This window comes from Podarcis vaucheri, assembly GCF_965113315.1.
Source record: "Podarcis vaucheri genome assembly, chromosome: 9".
Taxonomy (NCBI): domain Eukaryota; kingdom Metazoa; phylum Chordata; class Lepidosauria; order Squamata; family Lacertidae; genus Podarcis; species Podarcis vaucheri.
The window spans coordinates 14,558,003-14,576,499 of NC_138767.1; positions in this window are offsets into that span (position 1 = coordinate 14,558,003).

The following is an 18,497-nucleotide window of genomic DNA, read 5'->3' on the forward strand; positions in this document are numbered from 1 at the left end:
GGCCCACTATACCTGAAGGAGCGTCTCCACCCCCATCGTTCAGCCCGGACACAGATCCAGCGCCGAGGGCCTTCTGGCGGTTCCCTCACTGCAAGAAGCAAAGCTACAGGGAACCAGGCAGAGGGCCTTCTCGGTAGTGGTGCCTGCCCTGTGGAACGCCCTCCCATCAGATGTCAAGGAAATAAACAACTGTCTGACTTTTAGAAGACATCTGAAGGCAGCCCTTTATAGGGAAGTTTTTAATGTTTGATGTTTTATCATGTTTTTTATATTCTGTTGGGAGCTGCCCAGAGTGGCTGAGGAGGCCCGACCAGATGGCTGGGGTATAAGTAATAAATTATTATTATTATTATTATTATTATTATTATTATTATTATTATTATTGTTGTTGTTGTTGTTATTATTGTTATTATTGTTATTATTGTTATTATTGTTATTATTGTTATTATTGTTATTATTGTTATTATTACCTCTGTCACCTGCACCCCCTCTCTGCTTCTGCCTCGAGTTTGGCTTGTCCTCTGACACAGCCTCTTCCTGCTCCCCAACTCTGTTGCCTCTTCAGAGCCAGTGTGGTGTAGTGGTTAAGAGCGGTAGACTCGTAATCTGGTGAACTGAGTTCATGTCTCCACTCCTCCACATGCAGCTGCTGGGTGACCTTGGGCTAGTCACACTTCTTTGAAGTCTCTCAGCCCCTTTCACCTCACAGAGTGTTTGTTGTGGGGGAGGAAGGGAAAGGAGAATGTTAGCCGCTTTGAGACGCCTTTGGTTCGTGATAAAACGGGGTATCAAATCCAAACTCTTCTTCAGCTTCTGACATCACCATCTCCCAGTCTGCTCCCTCTTCAAACTCTGACCACTCGTCATCGTCCCCCCACTAATCTCCTGGCTCTGAGCCTTCTTTGTTTGGGGGTTCCCTTGGGGTTCCCCAGTTTGTGCTTCCTCTGCATCCAACCAGTCCATGACATCCAGGCCTTAACACACTGAGAAATTGAGTATGTATGATGTCTTGCTTAACGTGATCAGATTGCATTGCATTCTACAGAGACCCACCAGCTGCTATTGCCGTACCAGGAAGGTTGATTCCTTCACCTCGATGACAATTTGAATGGATTAACTCATAATGCTTTGAGATCGTAACTGTTAAACTGCCACCTTTGGCAGCCTGCTGGAACTCTTCCTTATGGGTGGACATCAAATTTTATTACTGCAGTTTATGAGTCTGTCCTGATATACAGAGTGTTTGTAATCAATTTGTGATAATTGGAAATCCTGGCTTTGTTGCTGTCAACAGGTAATGTCTGCATCGCCTCAGGCTTCCTGCTTTTAAGTACCATCAGTTTTACCATTGCATAGCTCAAGCATAGATTTGCACAAAACTTGTACAAAAAGCTGTACTAGCAAAGCAATTCGCCAGGTTTCAAAGCAAAGTTTGGATTGATTCAAGGATCTGGGCTGAGCTGGCTTCAAATCAAGTTGCCAGATCAGGCCTCATTTGGATTGGGCACAGCCTTAGTTGTAACTACTTTATGTTGCAGAGCTTTTGAAGGCTACTAAAGTAGCCAATGAGGAGGACAAGAATTCTTCCATGTTGCTTTTGCTTCCTTCTTTATTCTTTAGATTGTCTTGTCACCATGTTGAAGTCTCCACTGGTTTGAGTCTTTTTCTTCTTCTTCAGGGTCTTAAACATAACTCACATGCAGTAGTAATTTTATTTTCTGTTGACATTCTTGACAATTTAATGGCCCATTATGGGTTGTCATAACTGTCTCATTTTTGTGTGTCTTCAGACACTGAGACTCTGAAACAGACTCAGCTTGGCCAACATCATTTCCCCTGTTGATTTAGTTTCATTTTCTGTTTTCTTGGCATGGCAGGAGCAGCGTTAAATAATTCCTCTGATCTCTGTTCTCTTGTGTGTGTTTGTGTGTGTGGAAAAGGGAATTTATGATGAGAGTCTTTATTCCGAAAGGACATTGTGACTGTTGTGCCTTCCAGTTTTGTTTTTTGGAGTTTTTTTAAAAAACAAAAATCATATCCCATGACTGCTCTTTTGTTTGGTTTTTATTTATTATTATTATTACAGATCTCATTTCATTATAATGACACTGTATTCTATAAAGCATGGGGCAGACTATTAAAGGCACTGGGACATTTTAAGTCCAGCCCAGAAAAGGGAAGAGAAATGACAGGAACAGCATTTAGGGTGGTCAAATTTTACCAAGGACAATCCTCTGTTGGAAAGGCTATCTAGTCCAAGTCCAGCCTAAAGATAGCAGCATTTAGAACAGTCGCCAAATTGCAGAAGATTCTCCAGTGCTACGTTATATGTATAGAGGTGTGTTTGGAAACAACTGACACCATTTAAATAGGAATGCAATACATCTTACCATAGTGGGGAAGACCATGACCAGGATGTCAATATCTTCGCCCCACCTACTGTCCAGGTTGTGATCATTTATGGACACCTGCAAGGCTGTTCTTTCATTTCTTACGGTTCTTTATCATTATCAGGAGTTTGACTGGCCCTCCCTTCAAACAGAGGGCCATGTCCTCTGTAAAGTATGGCAAGAAGCTTGTCAGCACTCAGCTGAATATGTGGAAGAGGGGTGTGCTCTGAGCAAGAACTACCGCTCTCAGAGTTGCCTGGGAAGATGGGTTGATTGTTAAACCACTCTGTAGATTTGTAGCTCTGCGAGGGGTACAGAGGTCTCCTAACAACTCCCAGCATGCTCAGCAAACTACACTTCCCAGGATTCATTGAGGGAAAGCCATGACTCTTTGAAGCGGTATGAAACTGTTCTAACTGTATAGTGCAAATAGATCTCTGAAAACTGTGCCATATGAGGAAAACCATGGTGGTTCAGCTAGTGTAAAACCATACTGTGTAGCACATGTGCATAGACATTACTCCAGAGACTGCAGCCTTGGCTTTTATATTATTCTACCCCGTTGTCAGCATAATGGTCTGAAAGAGAGTAGTGCCAGATTCATCTAAAGAGGTGGCAGAAAGGTAGAGGTAGGACTCAAAGTGTCATCTTCACTCTATCAGGCCTCGGTGTTAACTACTTGCCATTAACTCAAATGTTCCCAGTTTCAGGATCAGCAGGCCCTCTTTAAGCAGAGCATCTGTCAGGTTTCTATAAAGTTAATGTTCCATATAACGTTTCTCCTACAAAGACAGGCAACGGGCGCAGGGCTGTTTGTGTGGCTGTCATCCTCTCTTTCTTCCAGTGGTTTCAGAGAAGGAGCCACACATTCGCGTCCTGCCTCTCTTAGTCCAAGAAGTCCAAGAGCCTTGCAATAAAAATTGCACAAAGAAAACCAAAGCGACTTTCTCCCTCGAACACCTCAGCTTGTTAACTGTCTACCCTCTGAGTCAAAATCTCTGAGACTAGTAAATGAAAGAAAATGGTTGTTCCAGGGCAGTGTTCCCTAAACTTGGCTCTCCAGCTGCTTTTGAACTACAATTCCCATCATCCCTGACCTGCTATCTAGGGATGATGGGAGTTGTAGTCCCAAAACACCTAGAGACCCAAGTTTGGGAAACTCTATCTAGATTATTAGAAACATTATAAGCAAAGGTACAAAGGAAACTTGGTCCATCCTGTCCAGTATTGTCTACACCAGTAGTGTCCAAACTTTGTTCAAAGAGGGCCAGATTTGATGAAGTGAAGGGCTGTGGGGGCCGACCAAAGGGCCAACCAAAGTTGTTGACCTTTTTTAAACCGACCGGAGGGCCGGATTAGGCCCCCAAAATGGACTTTGGACATGCCTGGTCTACACAATACTGGACTGGATTTCAAACGAGGATTTTTCCCAGCTCTACCTGAAGATGGTGGGGATTGACTCCAGGACCTCCTGCACACAAGTTGCAGTTCCCAGGTTTTTCCACAGCTCTTCCTCCTGGTTTATCCAGTAGTGGTTGGTGAGACAGGAGTGTTTAACTGACCTCCTGCCACCGGCATTGCTGTGGCTTACTGAGAGGGAGAGGGGAAGGAGCAAGGTCAGAATGGTGCAAACACGCCATCAGAACCAATGCATCATTCCTGCCAATGCATTCGCACTACAACCACTTTGCTGCCACCGCCCCCCTCCTGGTAGTTAACAATGATGGAGAGGAGGGGTCAGCTGAGCACTGCTGGTGTGTAATGGAACATCACTCCCAAAGTTCTAGATCAGGGGGAATCTCAGGCTCAGGAGCCGGACATGGCCCTTCAGGCCTCTTTCATCTGGCCCTCAAGACTCTCTCTAAGCCACACCCACAGCCCAGCCACACCCACTCTTTCATGCTGCACCCCTTTCTACTGGAGACTTTGTACCCACTTTGAATGCATTTTTTGCTGGCTGGAATATGTTTTTGAAGTTCAATAATGCTTCTTGCTTACCCAGATGAAGAACAGAGAAGAGTTATGTCTGTACTTTAGTGTACAAGAGGAAACTTTGTGTTAATTGCTCCACCTGCAATTAACTGAGCCAGTTGGGAGGGTATAAAATATAAATATAAATATAAATATATAAATATAAATATAAATAATATAAATATAAATAATATAAATATAAATAATATAAATATAAATATGACCATGCCAAACTTTGCCTCTGGTTTCACTTACCACCAACACATGGTCTCCCGAAGTTTGCCCAGGCTGAAAATGGTTCCCCAACCTTGTTATAGATCTCCTATTGCAAGGGGGTGCCTCTAATTCCACCTTTTCCATAGAACAGAAGGAGAAGACCACGAAGCAGGCTGTGAACCAGCTCCCAGCAAGAATGGGAAACCATCCCCTTTCCCTCCCTCCTTCAAGTGTGGAATCGGAAAGCTAAATTAAACCAATTAAGGGGTTTAAATTTAGGCTTGCAGATTGTAAGCAAAAGGATTCTGGCAGGTCTAGATAATGGGTTGACTGTTATGATGATGACATTATATTGCTGTGTACTTGAGAACTACAGCGCAGACTACTTTTTATTGGAACGGTAATGCGTAAATGATGGCAAGTTATGTCACTATAAACTGCTATGCAACAAAACTGGCCGTCATAAATGGTGTGATATTGAGGCAATCAAGACGTACATTATTTCTCCTTGATGGCAGGGAGGCACATGCCTCTGTTAATAAATAGTGATGCAAGCCGGGAAGCCTAGCCACACCCCTTGAAGGAAGAAGGAGGGATGTTTGATTGTTCAGTCTCTCAAATTTTTATCCCTTGCCAATGTGTACATTTATGTCTGTAGCAGTTAGGAGTTTGGGAAGAGCTGTTAAAGTGAGGGCTATGGCTCTGTGGTAGAAGACATGCTTTGCATACAAAAGGTACCAGAATCAGTACTAAGCGTCTCCAGGTGGGGCTTAATAAAAGCTTCTATATGAAACCCTGAGCAACCTTACATTATGGACTATAACTCTTGACCATGATGGCGAGAGCAGAGGAAAGTTGGCATCCAGGGCATCTACCTGAGAGATCTGCTGCCAATTGGCATAGACAATACTGAACTAATGGATCAATGTTCTTAATCTTTCTATATATAAGAAAGCCATCTTTCTATATATAAATCGCAACCTAAATTGATGCCTGCCAGTTGTGCCTAACACATTTTACAACAACAACAACCTCCACCACCACCACCAAACTCCAATGACACATATTCACACATACCTAGGAGCTGCCCAGGTTGGACCCAGGTTTATGCCCAGGGGAGCAAATCATCCTGCCAGTCCCTGGCAGAATCATTGACTTGTAGAGTTTGAAGCGACCCTGAGTGCCACCTGCTCCAACCCCCTGCAATTCCAGAATCTTAACTAGATCATACATAGGTGGCCATCCAGCCTCTACTTAAAATCCCCAAAGAAAGGGCTCCATAGATCACGAAGGCATGAGTGCCCAATCAATGGGAGAGGAGACTGTGGCTATTTAAGACAGTGGCGTAGCATGGATTGCCAGAGTCCGGGGCAAGACAAGTCCTAACCCGTGACAGCACCAATGTGGCAACTGCAGCCTACCCAACTCCTCCATCGGCCCCCGTTACCCATTTCTCCCTTTCCAACTTCAGTTCAATGCAGATCACAGCCACCAGCAGGGGGGGGATGAACATTAAAATAGTAATAATATAAACACCCCCCCCCCAATATGTGCCTTTCACCTGATGGAAGAAGCGAAGGCTTTGGGAGGGGAAAGGGAGCACGGGAGCACAATCGTGGGACCAGGGTGGGTGGGATTTGAGGTGCTCCCTTCCTGTTGAAGGAGGCACAGACTGAAGGGTGTGCTTTTTTTTCTTTTGAAATTTTCACCCCTAGTTATTTTGTGCCTGGGCCAGCTGCCTCTGTGGCACCCTTCATGCTACACCACTGACTTAAGACAGTTTTGCCCCTCCTCTTCTTCCTCTTTTCAAAGCCCACCCCTCCCATTCCAGTACAGGTTTTACTAGTTCCCCTTTCTGGGAGCAGAGTAAGAATTTTGGGGGGACCCCATGATTGGCCAGTAACTCTGGCTTGTGGGGTCATTCGGGGTGTCCTCTTTGCTTGGTGTGCAGATCCTAGTGAATGCTGGACAGCAGGACCCAAGGCTCACTTAGCAAGGAGAGAATTTTTCCCATTCCTTTGCTGGGAAGCCATGGGATGTGACTGTTTACATGGCCAGGGGTGTCGGAGGGATACTTCTCTCATAAAACCTAATTCAGTGCCACCTGCCCACACTTGGTGATTGGCTGCACACATTCTCTTTGTTATACAGTGGTAGCTCTGGTTAAGAACTTAATATGTTCCGGAGGTCCGTTCTTAATCTGAAACCATTCTTAACCTGAGGTACCACTTTAGCTAATGGGGCCTCCTGCTGCTGCTGTGCAATTTCTCTTCTCATCCTGAAGTAAAGTTCTTAACCCGAGGTACTACGTCCGGGTTAGCAGAGTCTGTAACCTGAAGCGTTTGTAACCTGAGGCACCACTGTATTTAATAAATACGACCTTTCCACCAGTACTGTCTCCTGAGTCTTCTACCAGGGACCAGGGTGTGTTGGCAAAAAACAAGCAAGGAACAAGACGCATGGAACCAGCAGCTCAAAATATCCCAACAAGCCACAAAAGTGATTGTTTTCCGAACAGGCCATGTCTGCTCATCGCTAAGCCTTACCTGAGTTTGTCACATTCCAAATGAGATCAGAGTGACTGTGTGGCTTTTGTATGTTCAATTGCTCAAGACGATCACTCAGGGACATTGTAGCTCTGCACGAATAAGTCAGCCTGCTTTCTTAAAATGCCCCCAAATTGTTTCAAAGGAGAGCTGTACGCAAGTGGCCTCTTGACATTCTCCATCCTGTCTGTGGGCAGAGAAATTGAGGGGACCATTTCACCGATATTCTCTAGGGGGTGGAGAAATTTCGTGTTCCAACGGAAACAAAAACGGGAGTAGAAATTGCCGACATTTGCTTATCTCTGGAGAAGAAATTAATCCAGTGATTATGATCAGCATTTACTGTTGTTGCTTTTAGTCCACAAACGATAAGTAATTGATTGTGTTCTTTTTCCCATCTCCTTTGTATTTGCTTTCCGTTGAAATGAATGGGGTAGAGTAATGTAATGGTAATGTAATTTACCTAATTTATGCATTTCATTATGCATAATTTGTCAGTGGGCAAAAAATGCAGTTTTTGGTGGAAGACAAACTGCAGAGGAACAGAAACAGCGCAGCGTGTGATGTAAACAGGCAAGATAGAAAACGACGCCTTCTTATGTTGCTGTTGTGGCTCTCTTGCCACCATTTTGCATCCTGCACAACGTTCCAGATTTAGCACTGATCCAAATAACTTTTCCTTGACACAAACATAACTATGTTTACACCTTTTGCCATGATTTCAATGTGATAGGGAACAGTCGGGATTGTTTTGGAGGCCAAAGCTCAGCCAACCCACAGACCAGTGACTGGCTATCCTTGGCTTCAAACAATTGCCATCGTCACAGCTCTGTCTAGCAGTTCCCCTCTTTCGCCATCAGATGGCAAAACGGAGTTTCCTTCTGAAAGTATTCAGGCTGATTCAGTAATGCCCATCAAGCCGGATTTAGAACGTGATACACAAACTCCTTAAATAATCAAGCTCACATTCAATCAATGGGATTTGCAGCCCTATCCACAAACTAACTGGTACTCTAGCTCCATTGGTTACAGCAGGATTAAATCTTCATACTATGTCTAAATTGGTTTATGGAGTAGGCTCTTAAGCAGCCTAAAGTGTAATCTTTAATGCTATTTCAAGAGCTGCTTCATACATACATGTCCACCAGGTGTTGGCTGCAAACGTCAATATCCTTGATCTAAGAACATGAATAGAGTTTTTGTATTGTTTAATGACACTGCAAATTGCAATGCTTCTCAATGGAATAAGTCCATGCATTGTGTTGCCAGTCATCTAAACTTATTAATGTGCAGGAGGAGGCAGTGGTGTGGGACAGAGCTGGTAATCTGACCTCCAGTTGGTCACACTGCTGTAGCTTAGTGGGAGAGGCAGAGGTGAGGCAGGGATGAGTTTGGCACGCTCATGGAAAGGCCCTGGCGGTAGCGCAAATTTTGGGGAAGTGTACATTTCGAAGGGTGACTGTGGCAAACAGAGGGACCTCCTGACACTTCTCTGGTCACCTTAAGCCCCAGCACTTCTAGCCTGCCCCTTACCTCATACCCTCCAACATTTCTCTGCTGAAAATAGGGACATCCTATTCCATAATAATAATTTTATTATTTACACCCTACCCATCGGACTGGGCTGCCCCAGCCACTCTGGACGGCTTCCAACATACAGTGGTACCTCAGGTTAAGTACAGTGGTACCTCGGGTTACATACGCTTCAGGTTACAAGCTCTGCTAACCCAGAAATAGTACCTCAGGTTAAGAACTTTGCTTCAGGATGAGAACAGAAATTGTGCTATGGTGGCGCGGCAGCAGTGGGAGGCCCCATTAGCTAAAGTGGTCTTCAGGTTAAGAACAGTTTCAGGTTAAGAACGGACCTCCGGAACGAATTAAGTACTTAACCCGAGGTACCACAGTACTTAATTCATTCTGGAGGTCCGTTCTTAACCTGAAACTGTTCTTAACCTGAAGCACCACTTTAGCTAATGGGGCCTCCTGCTGCCGCCACGCTGCCAGAGCACGATTTCTGTTCTCATCCTGAAGCAAAGTTCTTAACCCAAGGTAATATTTCTGGGTTAGCGGAGTCCGTAACCTGAAGCGTCTGTAACCTGAAGTGTATTTAACCCAAGGTACCACTGTATATGAAAAATGTAAGAAAACATTAAACATTAAAAAAAAAAAAACTTCCCTCTACAGGGCTACCTTCAGATGTCTTCTAATGGTTTTATAGTTACTTATCTCGTGGCTCAGGGGTTCACATAACTCCATACCCTCCAAATTTTCTTTGATGAAAATAGGGACTTGCAATGTGGAGCTAATTCTGTTGATTTGCATACACTGGGCAGTGCCGCTGTATGATAGAAGGAAGTCTCCTTATGCCAGAGGTATAGCTGGCAGAGAGCCCCCCCTGGATGCCCTCCACCCCAAATCCCATTCCCAGGCTCCCTTGGGTAAGAAGAGGATTTTGTCCATGTTAATTATTTGGGACCGTTGATAGCATTAAACATATCTTTGCACAATGACCGTGTCATTCATCATCAAGGGCTGGAAATGTTCGGCCTGAACAATGTTATCTGGAGAGAACAGGGAAGGGGGCGATCGACTCAAACAAGGCCACTACACACGACATGTTTTCATGCTAAAGCTTCTTGACACAGAAAGCCTCGCGGGAGATAAATGGAAGTGAAGTGACTGCTACATTGAGAAATACTAAGGGCAGATATGCAGCAAATGAATATGAATTTACTCAAAACAACCGATCTCCTGTTACAGATAAGCAGACAGCCCTGTCTCCCCTCCCTTGTTTTTCCCCACTATGGCTCTCTGGATTAGGGTTTTGTTAATGGTGCATCCTAAACAGCCTCGGTCCAGTATATCTGAAGGAGCATCTCCACCCCCATCGTTCTGCCCGGACACTGAGGTCCAGTGCTGAGGGCCTTCTGGCGGTTCCCTCACTGCAAGAAGCCAAATTAGAGGGAACCAGGCAGAGGGCCTTCTCGGTAGTGGCACCCGCCCTGTAGAACGTCCTCCCACCAGATGTCAAAGAGAAGAACAACTACCAGACTTTTAGAAGACATCTGAAGGCAGCCTTGTTTAGGGAAGCTTTTAATGTTTAACAGACCACTGTATTTTAATACTTTGTTGGAAGCCGCCCAGAGTGGCTGGGGACACCCAGCCAGAATGACAGGGTATAAATAATGAATTATTATTATTATTATTATTATTATTATTATTATTATTCTTCCCATTGTCAGGGCTCCTCCAGAAGACCTGCTCACTGAGCCGCCATCCTGATTCGCTTGCTCAATTTGCTTGTTAGACTAGGCAGGGGGTAGCTAGCTGCTCTGGCACCTGGAACTGCGGGGGTGGGGTGATCTGCCCACGGGGTGGGGCAACCCACTTGGGGGCGCCACAGCGATCCACACATGTGGCAAACTGCCAGCAGAGTCCGCCTGGCGGACGCAAGCCCCATGCTGCTGTTTCGGGCAGCGCAGGGCCCTGAGCCACAGCATCACTGCCAGGAGAGACACGTGGCTCAGGCGCGCCGCAGGCCAGACCCCACGGTAAGTGCCGCCCCCGCGGTGTGCCATTCTGTCACCCCCCCAAGGATGACACCCAGGGTGGACTGCACCCCCACCTCCACCCCTTCCTACACCCCTGCCTGTCTAACCTACAGAGCATTTGTTCCAATTTGTTTGGCAGAGGTTATCCAACAAGGAGCATTCATCCTGGTTTACTTGCAGGGTGCTTATTAGTCATTCGATGCGCTTCCAATGCTTTCCCAGCCATAAGAAGTCCCATTGTTTCTCAAAGCGGGTATCTAGAGTGCTCTACGGAAATGTTTGATGTCGATCCGAATCCAAACCTGTACCTAAAGGCTTGAAGCAAGGCCTTTTTTGGAGTGTCAGTGCTGTGAACCCCTCCATCTTAGGTTGTAATGGTAAAGGTAAAGGGACCCCTGACCATTAGGTCCAGTCGTGACCGACTCTGGGGTTGCAGCGCTCATCTCGCTTTATTGCTGAAGGAGTCGGGTCATGTGGCCAGCATGACTTAGCTGCTTCTGGCGAACCAGAGCAGCTCACGGAAATGCCATTTACCTTCTCGCTGGAGCGGTACCTATTTATCTACTTGCACTTTGACGTGCTTTCGAACTGCTAGGTTGGCAGGAGCAGGGACCGAGCAACGGGAGCTCACCCCGTTGAGGGGATTCGAACTGCCAACCTTCTGATCGGCAAGTCCTAGGCTCTGTAGTTTAACCCACAGCGCCACCCGCGTACCATCTCAGCTTGTATATCTGTGTAAATAAACCATATATTATAAAGATGCCACAGTCTCTGCTGTGCCTCCTTTCCAAAAGGAAACATGGACTCTGGGTAAAGTGCCTGGAACCCCTCGAATCTCACAAGATGCTTTAGCACAATGTATTGATGAGATGCAGAACTTCTGTGTGGCTCAGGCTGAGAGAGGCATCGGGCACCCACCTTGTCGGAACATCGTAGCTTCCACACTGATTATGGTCAAGGAAAGTTTACAGTGCAGGAAATCAGCAGGTTCCCAGAAGGCTTTTTCAAAAAGAAAAAAAAGGGGGGTGAGCGTATGCTTTATTTCATCAAAGGCACCCTGTTATGAAAGGGACGTTGCGTTCCAGTAATTTTGCAACGAGTAACCACAGCCGGGTATCCTTTTCAATGTGGCCTTTTTATTTCAATTACTAAACAAACAAACAAACAAACAAACACTTCGCCTCCTGGCAACAGACTACATCAGTAATTGCTGATTTTTTAAAACTAACTAACAAACAAAATGGAGTGATTCAAGGCCCTGGGGATGTTGAAACTAAGGCCTCATGCATGCTATACATTTAAAGCAGTCTCAGACCACTTGAAGCAGTCATAGGATGGAATCTACCCACATATTAAAAATTTGTGAAATTGTTTTTATAAAAAAGCGTTTTTAAAAATACATTGAATTTTCCATGAGGCTCACTATCGCCATCGAGTGTCACATTGTATATTACACTTAACACACTTAAAACGTTTTATTTGAAGCTCTACAGCTGAGTCCATAGTTTCCCCCGAAGACTCCAGAGAACTGTAGTTTGTTAAGTGTGCTGAGAGTTGACAGGAGGTCCCTTTTCTGCTCACATAAGCTACAGTTCTTAGAGTGGTTTAACCCTCAATCCTTTGTCCTAAGGAAGTCTGGGAATTATGGCTCTGCGCATGGACTAGGGGTCTCCTAACAACTGTCAGCACCCATAACAAACTATAGTTCCCAGGATACTCTGAAGGAAGCAATGACTGTTAAAGTAGTTTAGCTGTAGGTGGGGCCATTGCTTTCACTAGTTTTTATCTCTGAAATAGGTGGATGTGTATACTATTGCAGACCCTCCAAGTGTCCCTGTTTTCCAGGGATGTCCCTGATTTAGAGAAGCAGTCCCGGTTTCTGATTTGATCCCAGAATGTCCCACTTTTTCTTAGGATGTCCCCATTTTCATTGGAGAAATGTTGAAGGGTATGGAGTTATCCGACCCCCGAGCCATCTGAAGGCAATCATGTATAGGGAAGGTGTTTTTTTAAAAAATGTTTAATGTTTTATTATGTTTTTATATATGTTGGAAGCTGCCCAGAGTGGCTGGGGCAACCCAGTAAGATGTGGGGTCTCCACCCCCATCGTTCAGCCCGGACACTGAGGTCCAGCTCCTAGGGCCTTCTGGCAGTTCCCTCACTGCGAGAAGTGAGGTTACCGGGAACCAGGCAGAGGGCCTTCTTGGTAGTGGCACCTGCCCTGTGGAACACCCTCCCAGCAGATGTAATGGAAATTAACAACTATCTGACTTTTAAAAGACATCTGAAGGCAGCCCTGTATAGGGAAGTTTCTTAATGTTTGATGTTTTATTGTGTTGTTAATATTCTGTTGGTAGCTGCCCTGAGTGGCTGGGGAAACACAGCCAGATGAGTGGTGTATATATAATAAATTAGTAGTAGTAGCAGTAGTAGTAGTAGTAGTAGTAGTAAAATTATCATTATGGAATGGGACATTCCTATTTTCATCAGAGAAATGTTGGAGGGTATGCTATTGGTGTTTTTATTGTTAAATCACTTCAAGAAATTTCACAGGAAGAGATTCATAAGTGAAATAAACACATAACAAAAGAGGATAGCAGATTTGGGGCCTTCTGCGTACAAAGCATGCAGTGAAGATCGGTTGTAGCGATCTGGTTTTCAGAGACATCTCTTCTGCTTAATGAGGGACTCCTGAAGGCTAGTGAGGACCCCATAGGATCCCCCAGAAACACCAGTTGAAAACCACCGACATAAAGGAAGGTCAGCTCCAAGAAATTATCCTGAACTTGGCATTTATTCTCTAATATTTTAAATGCTAATATGTGTAAGGATAAGAAAAGGCTTGCTCCTTGTTGCCAAGGCAATTAAAATAGAGAGCAAATGATAGAATAATAGACGAGCACATTAACATGTGAGCGACGGTGTGACACCCTCAAAGTGATTAGAATAACTATTTGATAGAGATGAGTGAGCACTGTAGGAAGAATTTGGAAAATATATTCAATCAGACGTCTTCAATGAAATCTGCTGCAGCCGTTCTTGTGCTTAACCAGAGCTGCTGGAATGTCCTAGGCGAGAGAGCACTGGTGGAAAGAAAGTGTCTGAGAAATGGAAACCTACACATAACTGTGCAAAGCAGGAATCCCAACTAAAGGAAGGAGAGTCTAAGACCTTCCAAGGGAGTCTGTTTCACTGTCGAACAACTCTTACTCTCTGAGAGTGCTTCCCAATGTTCAGTCAGAATCTCCCTTCTTGTAACTTGAAGCCACTGGTTTGAGTCCTACCCTCCAGAGCAGGAGAAAATAAGCTCGCTCCATTCTCCATGTGACAGCCCTTGAGATATTTGATGATGGCTATCATATCTTCTCACAGTCTCCTCTTTTCCAGGATAAACATACCCAGCTCCCTCAATCATTCCTTATAAGGCTTGGTTTCTAGACCTGTGATCATCTTGGTCGCCCTCCTCTGCACACATCCCAGCTTGTCAACATCCTTCCTAAATTGTAGAGTCCAGAACAGGACACAGTATTCCAGGTGTGGTCTAACCAAGGCAAAATGGAGTGGTACTATGACTTCTCTTGATCTGGATACTAGATTTCTGTTGATGCAGCCTAGAATAGCATTACCTTTTTTTGCTGCTGCGTCACACTGTTGACGCATGATCAGTTTGTGGTCTACTCAGACCCCTGGATCCTTTTCACATGTATGGCTATTAAGCCAGGTGTCCGTCCCCCCATCTTATATTTCTACAGCTGCCTTTTTCTGCCTAAGAACAGAACCTTACATTTGTCCCTACTGAAATTCATTTTGTTTGGTTGGACCCAGATCTCCAATCTGTTACGGTCATCCTGAATCCCAATTCTGTCTTCTGTGTCATTAGCTACGCTTCTCAGTTTGGTTTCATCTGCAGATTTGATGAGCATCCCCTCGATTCCTTCATCCAAGTTGTTTATAAAGATGTTGAGCAACCATAGGTCCTGGGCATAATCCTGAAGCAGCCCATCACAGGTGAGGAATGTGCTGTTTCACTCAGGTCTTGCTTGTGGGCTTCTCAAAGGCATCTGGCCACTGTGAGAACAGGATGCTGAAAAAGATGGACCTTTGGCCTTTTCTTCGATTCATGAGAGCTGGACAACAAGATACCCCGGTGTCAAATGTTTGTGGTCCTTTAGTTTTTCTTCCTGTCAGGACTGTCCAGGAGTCAGGAGCCTGAAACCAGGAGGAATGGGGTTGTGCAGCACTCAAGAACGAAGAACAAGTCTGGGTGAGTGGAATCAGTCCAGGGTCTGAAGGAACTTCACTGAGAAATTGCCCCCTGCAACTTCAAAGGTTCGCCACACGGGGGCATTGCCTACAGACCCTGATTCTTTTTGTGTCTGGCTTAAAACCAAAGGACTGAATAAGTTTCAGGGACCAACGATAGAATTTTTTCCCCAAGAAAACTTTCAGATTTTGCCCATTTTCTACCCTACTTCTCTATTTCTCCTGACTGCTGCTGCTTTCTGCTTCTTAGATGAGCCACATGGAGGATCCCCAATGAGTCTAAATAAAGGCGGTGTTGCAACGCTGCACAACAAATCAAATTTTACAACATTGCGACATCACTGAGGGCAAGCGAGTGCAAATGAAAGCGAAGGCAAGAAAAGGAACAAGGCTTTTTAAAAAATGCATTGGGGGATAACCTAAATGGAAGGCCTTTTTAGTACAGTGGTACTTCAGGTTACAGATGCTTCAGGTTACAGACTCCACTAACCCAGAAATAGTACCTCAGATTAAGAACTTTGCTTCAGGATGTGAACAGAAATTGTGCTCTGGTGGCGCGGCAGCAGCGGGAGACCCCATTAGCTAAAGCGGTGTCTCAGGTTAAGAACAGTTTCAGGTTAAGAACGGACCTCCGGAACGAATTAAGTTCTTTACCCAAAGTACCACTGTAATAACAATAATGTTTGCGAAGAACTAGATGCCATTTCCACTCAGCTCAAGTTAACGCTTAGGCTACTTTACAGATGCAAAAGATCGGATGATGTTTTGTGGAAGGAATGCCTCTTAACACAGATTGGGGACCTGTGGCACTCCGGGTGTCACTGTACTACACTGTACTACAACTCCCAAGCCATCAGGACCAGGAAATTGTAGTCCTCACAGGCTTCCCATCCATGCAATTAGGATCCAGAAATGGTTAATCCATCATTTTACAGGCTTTTTGTTAATAACTGTCATTTCCATATGCCCCTGGCTGTTTCCTTCCAGGCAATCGCTATTATGGAGACTGCAGAGTCCCGGTTTTGGCAAGCCCACCTCTCCCTGCTTCCCATTCCTATGATAGGGACAGGGCCCTCTGCTCTGGCACGCTCTTCTACCTGGCATGACATCATGCGTCTTTATTTCCTGTGCCGTGAGGAGGAGGGCTGCTGCCATTGTGCACTGTGCCACCCAGCAAAGCCGGTGAATTGATGAGCCTGTAAAGAGATTCCGAGGCTGGCAGGGAGGGGGAGCACATTGTTAATGCTATTAAATATTACTTAGCCTCCAGCAAACCGCATGTTCAACAGTTTAAACTTTAATTGCTAGCTGGTGCAGAAAACACGACTGAATATATGTAAATCCTATTGAAAGCTAATATCATTTTGGCTGCTCAGATGGATTAGCAGCCGCTACAATTAACAGCGTGTGCAGCTAATGATATTAGTGGAGAATCTATCATTCGGCAGTGCGGGGCACATTTAAATGAATAAAGCACATAATGCGCTTCTCCTTTGCTGCTGAGGGGAGGCGGGGGGGTAGGAGTGAGAGGCGCAGGGAACAATGAAGGAATTGTTGGCAACTGGATTACATACAACCCACAGCATATTGGTTTTGAGGGAGGGCTAGAGGTTAAGAGCATATGTGCTTGATTTCCTATAACCTTGAATCTTTCTCCTCTCTCTCATTGTGTTCATGCCTTGTGATTCCAGCCAAGGAGAAAATGCCAGGGCAATTTCCTTCTCTTTTCTTCCTTTGCTCCCTTCTCTTCCCCCACCTCCTTGCTTCCAGCTCCTTTTACTGTGTTATGGGTTAGCTGGTTCGTGAGCAAAGGAGCATAGCCTCCCAGCTCTAAATAACACACTGAACCCCAGTTCATGCCATGCAATACATTTAGAGAGCAATATAGCACAATCTCTACGGTCATACTTCGGGTTGAAGTACCGTATTTTTTGCTCTATAAGACTCACTTTTTCCCTCCTAAAAAATAAGGGGAAATGTGTGTGCGTCTTATGGAGCGGATGCAGGCTGTGCAGCTATCCCAGAAGCCAGAACAGCAAGAGGGATCGCTGCTTTCACTGCACAGCGATCCCTCTTGCTGTTCTGGCTTCTGAGATTCAGAATATTTTTTTTCTTGTTTTCCTCCTCCAAAAACTAGGTGCGTCTTGTGGTCTGGTGCGTCTTATAGAGTGAAAAATACGGTACCTTTGGGTTGAGCATTTTCGGGTTGCGCTCCGCGGTGACCCGGAAGTAATGGAACGTGTTACTTCCGGGTTTTGCCGCTCGTGCATGCACAGATGCTCAAAATGACATCACACGCATGTGCGGAAGCAGTGAATCGCGACCCGCGCACACGCAGACGAGCAGACGCGGGTTGTGTTCGCTTCAGGATGCGAACAGGGCTCCGGAACAGATCCCGTTCAAATCCAGAGGTACCAATGTACCACAATTGAAGGGGAATTTATTCAATTGAAGAGAAATGAAGAATTTCTTAAGCAAACATCACCACTATACCCCAGTGGTGGATTTTGCCCATTGGGATTGGTAGGGCAGAAGTCTGGGAGGTCACCAGCAGGTGGCACCAAAGCCAATGGCAGGTGGAGACAACTAATTTTAGTTTTGTCCCCCCTGAGTTCTACAAGGACAACATTGAAGAGAAGGGGGAAGCTGGCAGCCATGCTCATTTCCTGGTCTGGTTGTAAGGAAGAAGGAAGGCAAGTAGGAGAGGAGTGTTGGATGAAGGAATTGAGGGGATGCTCATCAAATTTGCAGGTGACACCAAACTGGGAGGGGTAGCTAATGCTGCAGGAGACAGTATCAGAATTAAAAATGACCTGAACAAATTGGGGAACTGGGCCCAAGCTAACAAAATGAATTTCGGTAGGGACAAATGTAAGGTTCTGCACTTAGGTAGGAAGAACCAGATGCACAAATGGTCAAAGGCCTGGAAACGATGCCTTATGAGGAACGTGTTAGGGTGTGAAACCTAAGACGCTGGCAAGTTAGCAATGTCATGTAACTTTAAGTAGTCAAGCTCGTTAAGTTGTTAAGTTGCTCAGTATATAAAGAGTGTTTGTTTTCTCTGTGTGTGGGGCGTGAAGCAAAAATGTCTGAAAGCTCCGGAGGTGTTTCTGTTATCTTTCTGCAATAAACCTGTCTTTGGAAGGACAGGCTTCCCTGTGTCGTTATTTCTTTGCTGCTGAGACTCTGAAGCTTGTACTGCAACAAGAATCTCTGCACTGGACTTAATTAATACTCTGCAAAGAGAGCTGTTGCTGGTGGCGCAGCGGAAGTGTTTACTGGACCAGTACAAACTCTCTTAGGTTATGGCTCCTTCTACGTTTCTACAGCTGTATTGTGTGCAGAGAAAGTGAAAGCAGCTTTCGAATGAGAGAAGACCGGCTTGGTCGTAAATCCAGTTCTTAAAGGAACTGAGAGGCTTCAGAGGAGGCTGGAGGCGTCTGAAAAGTGAGTAAGACAAATCCCAAGGGGAAAGAGAAGAAAGGGCACACAGAGGGAGTAGCAGCAGACCCCAAGAATGGCAGCAGAAAATTTCCAGGTTCCCTTTACAAAGTTGAACT